Source organism: Apis cerana, linkage group LG7 (assembly GCF_029169275.1).
Source record: "Apis cerana isolate GH-2021 linkage group LG7, AcerK_1.0, whole genome shotgun sequence".
Lineage (NCBI taxonomy): Eukaryota > Metazoa > Arthropoda > Insecta > Hymenoptera > Apidae > Apis > Apis cerana.
The window spans coordinates 12,686,214-12,699,620 of NC_083858.1; the positions used below are offsets into that span (position 1 = coordinate 12,686,214).

Here is a 13,407-nt window from a genome sequence, read left to right on the forward strand (position 1 = left end):
CGTTCATATTCACCAAGACACTTGTATTCGACTTTTGTTCGCCACATCGTGTATCTTTTGTTCTTACTTTCTCTCGCTCTTTTTTTTTTTTTCTTTCTTTTCATACCATTTCGTGCCTCAAAGCGCCTCGAGCCTCGAGTCGTTAATTGATGGGAAGGCTTTGAAAAGAAAAAAAAATTTATTTATTATTTCAAACTCCCGGCGAGTTGAAAATTTTATTTCGAATCATTAATAAAAGGAACGTTCCAAATGGTTCGCGCAAAACATTTTATTATTATATTCGTTTTATTTCGTTCGTGAACAAAAATTATATCGGAATAATATACTCGAAAAAAAAAGAGAATAAATTTATTCAAATTATCAAGTAATCAATCGATCTTGATCCAGAATTTGGATCCTTGGATCTTTTCTAACAGGAAGCATTCCATTATGAAACACCCGTGTTAAGAATCGGAAACAGTCTCCCTTTAAGAGCCCCATTCCTTTTAAAGAGAACTACTTTAAAGCGAGTCGTGGCAACTTGGAAGCTCCAATGAACACTCTTCTTTCTTACAACTCTTACTTAGAGGAACGTAAAAAGAGAAACTTAACAAAGGAAGGATAGAGCAAAGATAAGACGCTCGTTCTATCCTCAACATCGCATAAAATTAACTTCACTACTCATTCTTTAATTTAAAACGTTTCATTCTTACTTTATCATCCTTTCTTTCTCAGCTAAGAAACCAAACTCTAGGAATACGCCAAAGATTCTTAAACACTAATACACCAATCAAAGATCGTTAGATTCGAAGGAAAATTTGCGGCAAAAATATATGCAAATTTTCCAAAATTATTACTTTTGTACAAAAATTTCTCAATATTCTTCACTATCTCTGTGCACTCGCATCATTCCTCGTTGTTATCGAATAAAACTAGGGAGATGAACAAAGTCGATTTTGAATACACCAGAGATTCCTTAAATTCAGAAGAATGCAAATCACATTATTCCTCATCGAATAAAACTAGAGAACCACGATCTCTCCACCGATCTTTTCCTTTAATCATCCCTTCTTTCTCCCTTAAGAAACCAAATCCTGAATACAAAGTTTCTCAAACAAAATTGCTCGTTTTTCCAAAATTATCATTTCTATACCATCTCTGTGCCCTTAATAAAATTAACAAAAATCATCACGATCCGACAGCAGGCCGATTTAATTTCGAAAGTAAAAGGTGTGCAAATTGGAGAAAAACATCGATTTCGCAGCAAAAGTGCAACAATGGCATCCGTTTAGCAGAACTGGGGAGCACCGTTTGACGATCGTGGTTTCCAAACAACAAGAGACACATTCCACGATTGGTTAATTGCGCGATCAGTATGTCGAACGAGGTCATCTGCGAGGCGGATCGGCTTCTCCTCCGCTATGCGGGCGGAGCTACACGTTGGCTTCTCCCGGACAAAAGGGACCATTCCTCCTCCCTTTCACAGCGGGAAAACAATGTGGCTTCCCTCGAACGTTGCCCCAGCCAAGTGAATCTCCAATTTTCGTCGGCGAAAATTAGATGGAAAATGGAATTGATAAAAATCGTTTTGCCTCGAATTCTTCGATTCTCGAATCGCGCTCGATTCAGAGATGAGAAGCTTTCGAAAGCTTGTTTTGCCGAAAGTTTTAACTCGTTTCGGGATTCAAAACGTGATACACATTTGGAGTGCCGCTTCTAAATTGTGGGACAGGATATATCTCGAGAGCAAGATTACTTGCTAAGACTAACGTGTCTCCTTCGGAGTAATGGAATATCCTGGTAGTGTCAGAGACCATCACGAATTCCATATTACGTATATGTGCGCGTATATGCGTGTATTTCTAGCCAAATATCCGAGTGTGGAACAGTCGAGAGCAAGGATCTCGAGTATCGAACGTAAAACTCGAGGTCTTTTAGGGTCTGAGATCCGAGAATTTCATATTCCGCGTTACACGAGATTCGGCACACTCGAAAATTGAATAGCACGAGTCGTTTCCAGACAGATAAGGGGTCGAGGAGGTTCCAAGTTTCCTCTAATCCGGATAATATAATTCGGATTAGCAAGGATGCGAACTTGCTTCGGCAACCTCTCTCGGAAGAGTTGCGGTTTTTAGATTTGCGCGATCGGGAATGGCGATCTCGTTGATCCACGATTCACGCGTTTCTCGATCGGGAATTTTAGATCACAATTTCGGGCTCGATCGCAGCACGCGAATTTTCTTACGAGCTTTAATACACGAGAAGTAATTAATTTATTTATTATACGAAAGTAGTTTGAGTTTTTGATAAATTTAAAAATATTGGTAATTGAAAGTATATATGTTTTTTTTAAAGATGTATCCTGTACAATTAGCATAAATAAACATTGTTTAAAGTAACGACACGTTTTCGATGGTTAAATATGGACTTAAACCGCTTTCAAAATTAATTTCTATTTATTAACAAAGCAGTAAGTTCATGGAAATAATAAATTTCCCTTGAAATGTTATTTCAAAAATTCGCAATTTAAAAAATATTACAATTACTCAAATTGATAATATTTTATAATTCGTTCCTCCGCAATTTGCGTATACGAAAAGAATTTGAAATAATTATGGAAGTGGTGTAATAAATTCATTAAAATTATAATCGTTGTATTTGCGATTTTAGCTTTGCCATTTTTCTCTCCTTTAATTCTCCTTTTTCACTCTCCTAAAAATCTCGTACTCTACAAACTTTAGTTCTTTACGTTTTATTATTTAAAAAATCCGGGCTAATCGAATAATAACACAAAATAATCATCAACATAAAATATAAATTCTTAAAATGGAACTTAAGCCACGTTGGAAATAAAAATTTTTACATTCTACTGATCAGCTAATTTTCTTTATCACGAAATCTTAGTGATTTTAAATATATTACAAATTACAAGTTACAAATTGCTTCGAAATGAAAAGATAAAATGTAGAAATATGGAGTAGCCAACCTGATTTTTTGGGCTTCGTTTTCAAAATAAAAATCTCCTATCTCTCAAAATGTTAACATATCTCCGTTTGAAACTCTTGAAACGGAACTTGAGCCCATTTTCTTCCTATCTTAAATAATTTTAAATATATATATAAATCGTTTGAAAAACGAGAAAGATAACGTAGAAATGAATAATAAAGTAGCCAGCTTGATTTTTAAGTTACCAAAATATCATCGATCCATTAAATAAAAATTCGCAACGATTCATGCATAGCAATCATCCAACTCGTGGTGAATTATCGAAAGTTCCGGAGCAAACGACAAAGTTTATCGAGCAACAACTGATCTATCCGACGAAAGGGAGACGGTGTCACGATTTTCTCGTCCTTTATCTCCGCCGCATTCTTCCCGCAAAAAATATCCTTCACTTCCTCCGCTTCTATCCCGTTTTTCCTTATCGATCAATTTCTTGGATCAATCGCGTGAAATAGCTTTTTGCTCGTGGCTTTAAAAAGGGATCGTAAGCTAAACATATAATAGTTTTGTGCGGGGGAGGGGAAAAAGAGAGTGATTAGTATCAAAATTGGAACGATTCAAGACGATATTGGCAGAGCTCGAAGAAGTTTCGATACTCTTTTTTTTGGACGGATATTTTTGTTCGGATATTTCGATCGATTGCTTTTTTATTTTTTTTATTTTTTTCCCTCGCAACACAACATTGTAAATAAATATCGAAGAATTAATAGCTACATCGCAGAATTGTTGGAAATTTTGAATTCGAATATTTTAAATTTCAAACTGCCAAACGGAATATCGAAGGAAAAAAGATTATAACCGTTTCATTCGTGACAAAGTGTTGCTGTTTTCTGTAAAATATTCGAAAATCGGTCCGGATGACGAATATCGTATAAAAATAGAGAACGAAACGTTCGACGGTTCTGTCGTAGAAAGACCAAGTTGCTTTATTTCGTCAGAGATTGCCACGAGAAAGATGTTTTTCCCTTTCGAACGCTTTTCCCAGTTAGATTCTTTTTTTTTTAGCTCGAGAGAAAGAATTTCCAAGGGATAACTTTAAAAAGTAACCTCGAAATATTCACTCGATGACTCTCCGTTTAATTTTTCTTTTTTTTTTTTGTAATAAATTTACATTTCGATGAACGTCGACAACAGATTTAATTTTAATCGAAAAACAACGAGGCGGTGTCATTTGCCTTCGATATTCGAAACCCTCTTCCTCCCTAAAAAAATCCTTCATTTTTATTAAATTTATACGTCCCTGGAACTCGAAACCAATAATCTACTACTTTTATTGAAAACGGTGATAATGCATATATATATATATAAAATCCTTTCATCGAGATTGGAAATCAAAAATCATCCGCAAATAACCGAAGCGCATCGAACCGTGGCTACAGTTTTATAGAAGAGGTGGGGAGAAGCGGAGGGGACGATTAATCACCCTCGCACTTGCAACGCAAACATTTGCATTTAAAATTTCGAAATCGATCTACTCGAGACACAAAGCGATCGGCGGCGATTGACCGTGTTTTTTTCTCGTTGCGCATCGCCGTTCCCAAATATCCCCCCTCCCTTTTGATTTTTCCAAACTTCGGCGCGATATGATCCACGGCGAAAAATAATACGCGACAAATAAACTCGATGCCGTCGAGACGGCTCGATTAAAAAACTCCGCGAAGGCGTCTGTATTACATCTCGTGAATATTCATTCGTTCGAAACTTTGAGATTCGTATTACGGTATTAAAAGCCTGGATAAAGTGGAGGGTTAACAATTAAAACGTTTCATCTCGGCGTATGGCTAAATGGAATATTTCGTTCCATCCCGCCCGAAATTCCGCCTCTATTGCGTTTACGTGATTACGCGAGACATATTAGAAAGTAATTTCCTTGAGAGAGAGACAGACAGACAGATAGACAGAGAGAGGAAGAGGGAGATGAAATTTTCAAAGAGTCGCGTTAATAAACATTTATAAAATAAAAAAAAAACGTACACGACTTTTCCCTTTCGCGAAATAATCTCTCTCCGACATTCATTTCTTCGATTATTAAGTCACGAATAAGAAAAAAAAAAGGAATTAAAAATCTCATATCCCCCCGAAAATCGAAAATTTGATATAGCTCGGTGAAACGCGAGACATGAAAACGGAGCATCGAGTGCAGGGAAGGGCGGAGAGGAGATGGATCAAAGGGAAGACATCGAGGAACGGGCGTAAAATATTCCGTGGAGGAAAGGAATCGCGCCCCTACTCCTGATCTTCGATAACGCCAAGTGCAGAGAGAGAGAAAAAGGAGAGCGAAACGAATCGCGTTCGTGGAAAGGTCGAGTTTCTTTCGCTTCTACGCGAGAGGCATCGATGCCGAAAACGACAACAGAGAGGCTTCCCCCTTTCCACCATCCGCTGAACCTAAGGGTTTTGCGCGAGGACTACGATCGACTCCCGGGAGGGATGTTGAAATTTCCTCGTACAAGAGAATCCCTTCGAGAGAGTTCGCGATTGTTCCAATATTATTCCTCTCGATCCGAGTTGTTTTCTCGTTGTGCGCGCGATATCGGAACGAGGACGGCATCTGTTGGACGAAATATCTTCTTTTTAATAATATTTTTTTTTTTTTTGGAATTAGAACAATTTGGAATTTTGTGTCAGTGTATTATGATAAAATCGTGAAGGAAGATCGATTTTATACGGGGGGATGGTTAATTTTATTACATTGTAATTGCTTTACCAGAGAAAAAAATAAAACTTTAAAATCCTTTATGCACTTCGTTTGAAAAGAAATTTAATTTCTCGTCAACTTTAAGATTCTTCCTCCTTAATTCGATAGGAAATTTCTATAGAAAAAGGAAAAAAGAGTAGAAGAAGGAATTTTCAATTTTATCAAAAAACTTTGATCGAAGAGCAAGCCTTTGAACAAAAGTCGCGCAACCTGGCGATTAAAAATCACTACGAACTATAAATTATTTTTATTTCAAACGAGTCTGTTTTGCGAAAATTTCACAAATGATCATTTATCTCAAAAACTTTTCCAAATTCAAAAACCAAAATTCAAAATATCGAACTTAAACATTCACCACCGATTATTAGCTCCGTTAACGTTCGCTTCCGTTAACGCTCGGCCAATCCTTCGACGCCCCGACGTCGACGCTTATTACATTAACATAAAAATTGTGTTTGCATCGCGGGGAGCAAGGAAGGAAGGAAGGAAGGAAGGAGAGATAGCGAGAGATAGGCCTTTTTCTCGGGGTCGTACCCCGAGTATTCCATCCCTGTGTCAGTGAGATAACGGTACACGTACACATAATACACGTAGATTTAGCGCGATTTGCGGAATGGTTTGGCCGCTATTACCATAACGGGACCCGGAACCGTCTTAATTCCCAGGACTCGTCTTCGTCATCGGCCATTAAACGTGGATCGTTTGAATTTAAATGACTCGTTTCGAACCTGTCTCCTCATATTTTCGGGGATCCTGGTTCGATTAACCCTCGATTAAGGGGGATGCGACGCACGATGGCTCGGCTGATGGCCATTATATTTGGGCAAAATTAATTTTCAAATTTATGAAAAATATAATTGCTTGATAATACGCGTTAAAATTTTAAATCGTCTTTTTAAACGTTTATTATTATTAAAACGCGTAACAATTAATCGGTCAACGTTTCGCCTACAATTTTTCGTATTAAATATAATTTAATGAAAAAAGATTGTGAAAATTTCTTATCCTATTCGATTCCTTCTTGATTTTTTAACTTAAATTGAAAATTACAAATTAGAAAACGTAAAAATTTCTCCACGTCTATTACGAAAGGAAACAACAACTCGGAACAACTTGAAACAAAGTTGAAGAAAAGATAATCGGTCACTGTTTTTATTTCAAGTTTTTCCGCTTCTTAAAATAGTTCCTGTTTACATTATACGGCGATCGAAGATGTAGAAGATCCGAACATCGGATACACGATTTTAAAGCACCGCTGCTATCCAAGTTGTTAGATGTAATAAAAAATGTTTACGCATCAACTTTTCGACGTTTCATTAAAAAACTTTCTTGCTTGAACGATATCGAATTTACATCCCAACGATATAATTAAATCTAATATGATTAAAACTACGTGCAAAAATTTCTCTCTTCCAATTTAACTTTCTATTATATATAATATATAAATGAAAAATTATCGTCTAAATTGCTATTAAGTAATCAAACAGATGATTAAAATATTTATTCCAATTCTATCAAAACTCTTTTATTCTTACCCAAAACGACACTCAACAACGCTTCTCCCCACTTGTTTAACAAAAACGAAGCGCGTAAAAGAAATTCCATAACAATAGAATATTATTACAAGTCGGCTAATCCCGACTCGTTTAATTTCTCAATCGCAATCTCGAGGCCAGACGAAGATCAGAAAGCGCAGCGTTAAAAGAGAAACGAGGAGCTGAGGTAGCGGAAGCTCGCTGAAAAGTTTGCTCGCGTAAATATCGCGGGGATTAGCAAATTTATGATACTTGATCGGGGTAATTTCATTAAACAATTATCTAGAATCACAATCTCTCCCTTCTTTTCTTTCCTCGGATCATTCCTCATCGAATCGATCAGATCAAAAACAATTTGCTGCACGACGAATTTATTCGATTCATTTACGTATTGACGTACATAATTTTTCAATATATTTTTCAATTCGTTTTCCATTTTCTCTCTCTCTCTCTTTTTGTATATATATATATATATTCAATACCGAGTATTAAAATGTATTCAATATTTTTGTAGCGCGTGACAACTCGTTTACGCGTTAATGGCGTTGACACGCGAGCTTTTATCGTGCAAAGTTCCGTTAAAAAATCAAAATGGTCACGCGATAAACGTTCGATCACATTTTTTTCTATTTTTCCTTTTTTCTTTTTTTTTTTAGTTTTTATTAATGGTTTCTCGGAATCGTTGAGTAATTTTACGAACTGGTTTCAACATTGTTTTTTAACGCGTTTTTCAAACGTGATTTTTAACACGTTATTCATCACGTTTAATTGCGTTTCAATTTTTATAGCGGGCGACCGATTCTTATTAAATATTTGGCAATTTTTCGGCCCGAATATTATCCCGCTCGTTCAATTTCATTTAAATATTTTATATTTTATTCGATATATTTATCGAAATATTCCGTTGAAAATGGAAAAATTTAAAAAGCAAGTTATTAAAAAAAAATGAAGTTCGTTTACGAAAATATCGCGTCGAATTATTTCGCACCGAATGATTCGGAGATAAGTGTGGAAAAACAGTGATAATACTATCGATTTCAATTATAAATATATCACGATTCCCTGGTTAATCGAATATACGTACACGTTTTACAAAGTGACAGTTATTTCGTAACGCGATTTAATTATTCGCCATTATACGAAACCACTCGACGTTACAAATAATAAATCTATCTTTCAGACAGTTTACAAAGATAAACTCCATAACGAATGCAATTTATCGTTGTCAGAAATTATACGAGATACCTTTTGTCCGTGGACCTATATTATCCCGTAACACGATACGATACACTCTTCGATTTCAATTAATACCGAAAAGGACAATTAATCATCCCGCGTTTCAATTTTTAATTTAATCGCACATATATCTAATCATTTCGATATACATTTCTAAAAAAAAATTTGTATTTTCCCGCGCAAATCCGGATACTTACATCTCTCTGCAACGATGAAAATTGTTCGTGGAATTTTGTAAAGAAGAAAAGGAACAGCAAGTTGCTTGTAAAGAAGAAGAAGAAGAAGAAGAAGAAGAAGAAGAAAAGGAGAAAATTGTGCGCGGTGCGAACGATATCGGCAAGAGGGAGGAAAATTTGAATTATATAGGGTGCATTTGGTTTTACGATAAGGTAAATCGATCGGAACGGAGGAAAGGTTGTAGAATAAAATCTAGGGGCTCTCGTCGTCTCGTCTCGAGGATCACTCGCACGTGGTGCTATCATCGTAAAAGTTTTTTCCGCATTCACCGTGGGAAACGGGATGAGCTGCTACAAGATAGTCGAGAGTTTCCTACGAATGATCCTTGTTGGTTACAGGAACGATCGAAACGAAAAGCGAACGTTTCGCCAAAGTCGTTAATTTACTACTTTCGAATCGGGTTTCTTTCGAAAAAGAGTTGGGAAAAGGATTTAAAAAAGATCGAACGTCGTTACGAAATATTATTGGTATTTTTTGAAATATATACAAAGGATAAAATTTAAGATCGGAGACGAATTCACGATTAAGAGATGATTGGATATTGAGTATGCAATGTCAGGAAAAATTAGGTAAACGAAATTCACTCGTGATTAACGGATAATTAAATAATCGAGAGGATAATCGAAAATCTTTCACCGATGGAACAGAAATTTTAATTTCTTTTGATAAAAGTGAAAATCGTTGGTAAGCGAATATTAATGAACGATACGAATTAATGAAATTAGAGCGCATACTTAGATAGATATAGAACGATTATCCATCTTCTGGAACAAGCAGATTCGATTTTGTGGGTAAGTGAGGTAACTTTGGTCAGATTCAGCCGACGAGTATTGAATATCGGAAATACTGAATCCGGTTTGCAATAAAAGATACGATAAACTCGAGTACGTTTTACGAGTGGATTCGATGGAATAGTGGAGCCGAGAATTTGATCAGATATCGATGAATATCGAATATTCGAGTTATCGAGTTAGTTGGAATTTATGAATTCGAGAGGAAGTTAATATCGACGACTTATCGCCAAACATCGCCAAATGTAAGTTTTATCTCTGGAATATCCGAAGAAGAAAAAGGAAGAAGATATAGAAATTCTAAATTCTTTTATCCAATAAAAAAGAAAAAAAACAAAAACCATTCAAAGTGGAACCTCATTCCTAAAGTTTGAAACCCAAAACAAACGCTCCCTTCGAATTCTCCAACAACAATCCTCTTCGCTTTAAATTTCGCATCGCGATCCGCCTAACGAAGAGGCGCAACCCCGATCCCTTTCTTAAAGAATAATCGGCACACAGGCCTTCCCTGAACGGAGCATCGCGCCAAAGAGGGAGGAGAAGGGGGAAGGAGAGATGCTCGATTTTGGCCGTTGGGAATCGCGAGTCTCCGACCAGCGTGTCCATGCGGCAGACTGGCGACGGTGGTAGTAGCGATAGTACGCGAAACCGCCACCAGGGCGACAGTTGGCGCGCTTGGGCGCGGTAACCATGGGAACGGGGCGCATGCGCACTCGAGCAATTCGGGACATCGGTTGTTGGAGCACATTACGGGGGTGGTTTTTCGCGTTGGCACACCCGGACGGTTAGCTGGGCGGTGTCTGCACACAGCCTTCACTTTCCTTCTAAAAATCGAAGGCTACGGAGCTCGGTCGTGGTCCCCGTTTTTCTCTCCCTTCTGTCTGTCTCTCTTCCCCCGTCCGCTGTCCGCTCCGCGACCGTTTCTCCTTCACGATCGCACGCACACGCTTCGTCGTCCTTTCCCCGTCGCATCCTCTCACGACTCTCTCCCTCGCCTGTCCACCCACTCCCCTCTCCCTCCTCCTCCACTTTTCCTCGAAAACACGCGCATAAAAGACACGCAAGTCGGCGTCGCGTAGCCCCGTGTGCGAGTTTCGGTTGAGGCGACACGTGTGCCAACGAGCAGACCAAGGTTGGAGCGTAGCAAGCGGCAGTGGTGCAGCAAGGCAGCAGCGGCACGTGCAGCTTTTCGCGCGGCAACACGGGAGGGGAAAAAAAGTGAAAGTGTCGCCGCGCACAGCACGGATGCAGCAACGGATCCGCGTATCCAGAGCTCGGCGCTCGATGCGCTCGTCGCCTCTTCCTCCTCCTCTCGCATCTCCGATCGATCCGACGTGGCGATGATTGGCCTCGGTCGCGGCACGATCGACACGGTCGCGCGATCGTAGGAGGAAGCGGTTTCGGTTCCGCTGCGCCAGTAAAGTTTCCCGGTCACGTGATCGTGGCGAGGGGTTGCGGAAGAAGGGGAGGAGAGCGTGGCGTAGCGAGGGGTGCTGCCTCGTGGGGCTCTACCACCCCTGCCCCTATCGGTCGTCCGCCCGCCCTGTGGAGGAGACAGTCGGTGCGTGGTGATCGACGTGGGTGGAATCGAAATTTTGCTTGTGCGGTCGGCCGCCGCCGCGTGTTTGCCTCGGCTTCGACACGGCTTGCGTACGTATCGAGACTTGGAGGCCAAGTGGATCGTGCTTACTCGTGGTTACTGCGGCGAAAGGGAAGGGAACGCTCGTCCCTTAAGGAGAGTCTACTTTCCAAGATCGAGCAGGAGAAGGAAGAGGAGGAGGAGGAGGAGGAGGAGGAGGAGGATCGATGGTGGATCGAGAGAAACGATGATCGCGGGCAGGATATGCTCGGGGAGTAACAAGGAAGGACGCCCCGTTTCGACGAGATTTTCCATCCGGATGGACACGTTCGGCTGTTTGGACGGGCGCGCACGGTGCCGTTAATCGATCCGGCAGCGATTGTTCGCGAGTATGAGGGCCGAGAGCGAGGAGGCTGGTGGCCAGTGTTTACGAAGATTGGAGCGACGATCGGGGCGGCGTGGAGGACGTTTCGATCGTGCGATGGTGGCCTGATTTCCTGATTTCACGCGCGAATCGACACACGCTGCGGGGACGCACATTCTTCGAAATACGGAGTGTCATCCCGCGAAGTACCACTGCCAGAAGAGGAGAGAGAGAGATCTATTTATCATTACGTGTGGGGTATGTCGCGTTGAATTTGACGGACGACCGAGGAAGAAGGTATTTTTCCACAGAGATCTCTCTGCACGAGTTTCTAGCCGACGATCGTACGTCACAGGTGTGGCATTTGTCCCTCTTTTAGCGCCTTCGTCGACGATCGGAGCCTCGAACGGACTGAATTTCGATAAATTTCGAACCTGTGAGAAAAAATGTTCGTGCAATATCGATGTAAGGGAGGTTAATGTCGAGTATCGGCCGCCATGTAAATGTCCATGTTTCGAAGTTTTTTTTTTTTTTGCTTCTTTGATGATCACGAGACACGAATTTCATTCCAGTTGCTTTGCATCTATGCGGTTGCAAAATTCTCGATGGCGTTATCTAATGATAAAGTAAACGTCGCCTCGTCGATTTCGCAGGGTAAAATGTTGCGGTGTCGGGCAGTGCCCGTTTCTGGCTCTCGGATACGCGCAATTCGAATCAACGACGTGGCGAGAATTATTTTTTGAATTTGTTTCGAACACGGTTTGAAGAACATTGCTGTTAAAGCTTCGTTCAAATTAATCGGATTTTTTTAAATTACGTTAAATTAATCGCGCAACTTCTCTATCTCTCACTAGCGTTCAGATTAAAAATTATCCTCTGACGCAGTATCGTATTTTCATGGAAAAAATACTCTCAAAACGAAACGCTTTTACCATCGATAGCAAATGAATAAAAAACACTGCTCGAAATAATTCCGTGATATCGGAGAACTATTAAAATCGTTATAAATAAATTATGGTCGAATCATGGTCGAAAATAGGCCGGTTTTTTCCCCACAAATTTCGAGCTCGCCCATAAATCATTGTGAATCACATCGAGAGAGTTTTAGACGTCTCGGTCATGCTCCAAAAAAACGGTGGCGCGATTTACATGGAAAAAGGGGGCGCGGCCTTCGAATTTGCGATTATAATTGGGAATCCGAGCGAAAAGGGCGGGGATGAATGGGGAAAATTTGCACGAGTCTCTGGAACGCGTACATTTCTTCCCTTTTTTGGATAGTTTCGCGGTTGCAAGAAGTTATTTAGGTCGACCAGGCTCGAACAATTACTGGTGGGTCGACGAATTTGTGAGAAAAAAATTGTGGTAAAAAAAAGAAAAACAGTTGTACGAGCTAGAAAGATTTCTTTTTTTTTTTTTTCGATCTTTGAGCTTTTAAATTCTTTTTCGTTGATTAGAAGAAGCATTATTTCCCGTTTGTGGTGAACAAATTTTCAAATGGCGAACCTTCGATGTGATACTTTTACGTATTTTTACGCTAAAGTCGCGTTAATTGGAACTTATAAATAATAATTTATTCTAATTTTCTTCCACAGCTTATTGTTTCCTCTACTTGTTTTTTTCTTTCTTTCGGTAAGTTTTCGATTTGCTCTTTCAACAAAAGTATGAAAAAGGAAATCGTATAAAACCAGCCACCTTAATAATTCGGATGAAACTTTAATCAAAGGAAAGAGTAACTTTCCTCTTAAGAAACAGAAAATCACTTGCGAGAGAACTTCAATCCACGCCTCTTAACTCATTGTTTCGCGCAAAAAAAAGTATTATTTATATATCGTGTGTCTTAAAGAAACGTACAACCAATCATTCCCCGTCCAAATATCTCAAAATAATTTTCACAAATTTCAACTTCCATTTACAATCGGTCGACCATTCCAAGACCTTCTTTCAAAAACGTTTTATCAAAAAAAAAAAAATAAAAAATACACGCC

General features: G+C 39.4%; 1 protein-coding gene across 7 annotated transcripts in view; it reads left to right on the plus strand.

Annotated features, from left to right (window-relative positions):
• Positions 1 to 13,407, plus strand: part of LOC107999443 (glutamate receptor ionotropic, NMDA 2B) — a 221,164-nt gene that overhangs the window by 125,969 nt on the left and 81,788 nt on the right. The window contains exon 1 of one of the 7 annotated variants that reach the window (XM_062077320.1): positions 10,049 to 11,777. The exons of 5 other annotated variants lie outside the window; for them this stretch is intronic. The gene's annotated coding sequence lies outside the window, so the exon portion shown is untranslated. Of the gene's footprint in view, positions 1 to 10,048; positions 11,778 to 13,407 lie in introns of those variants that run through there. One more of the 7 variants, XM_028667401.2, reaches the window with a different exon arrangement.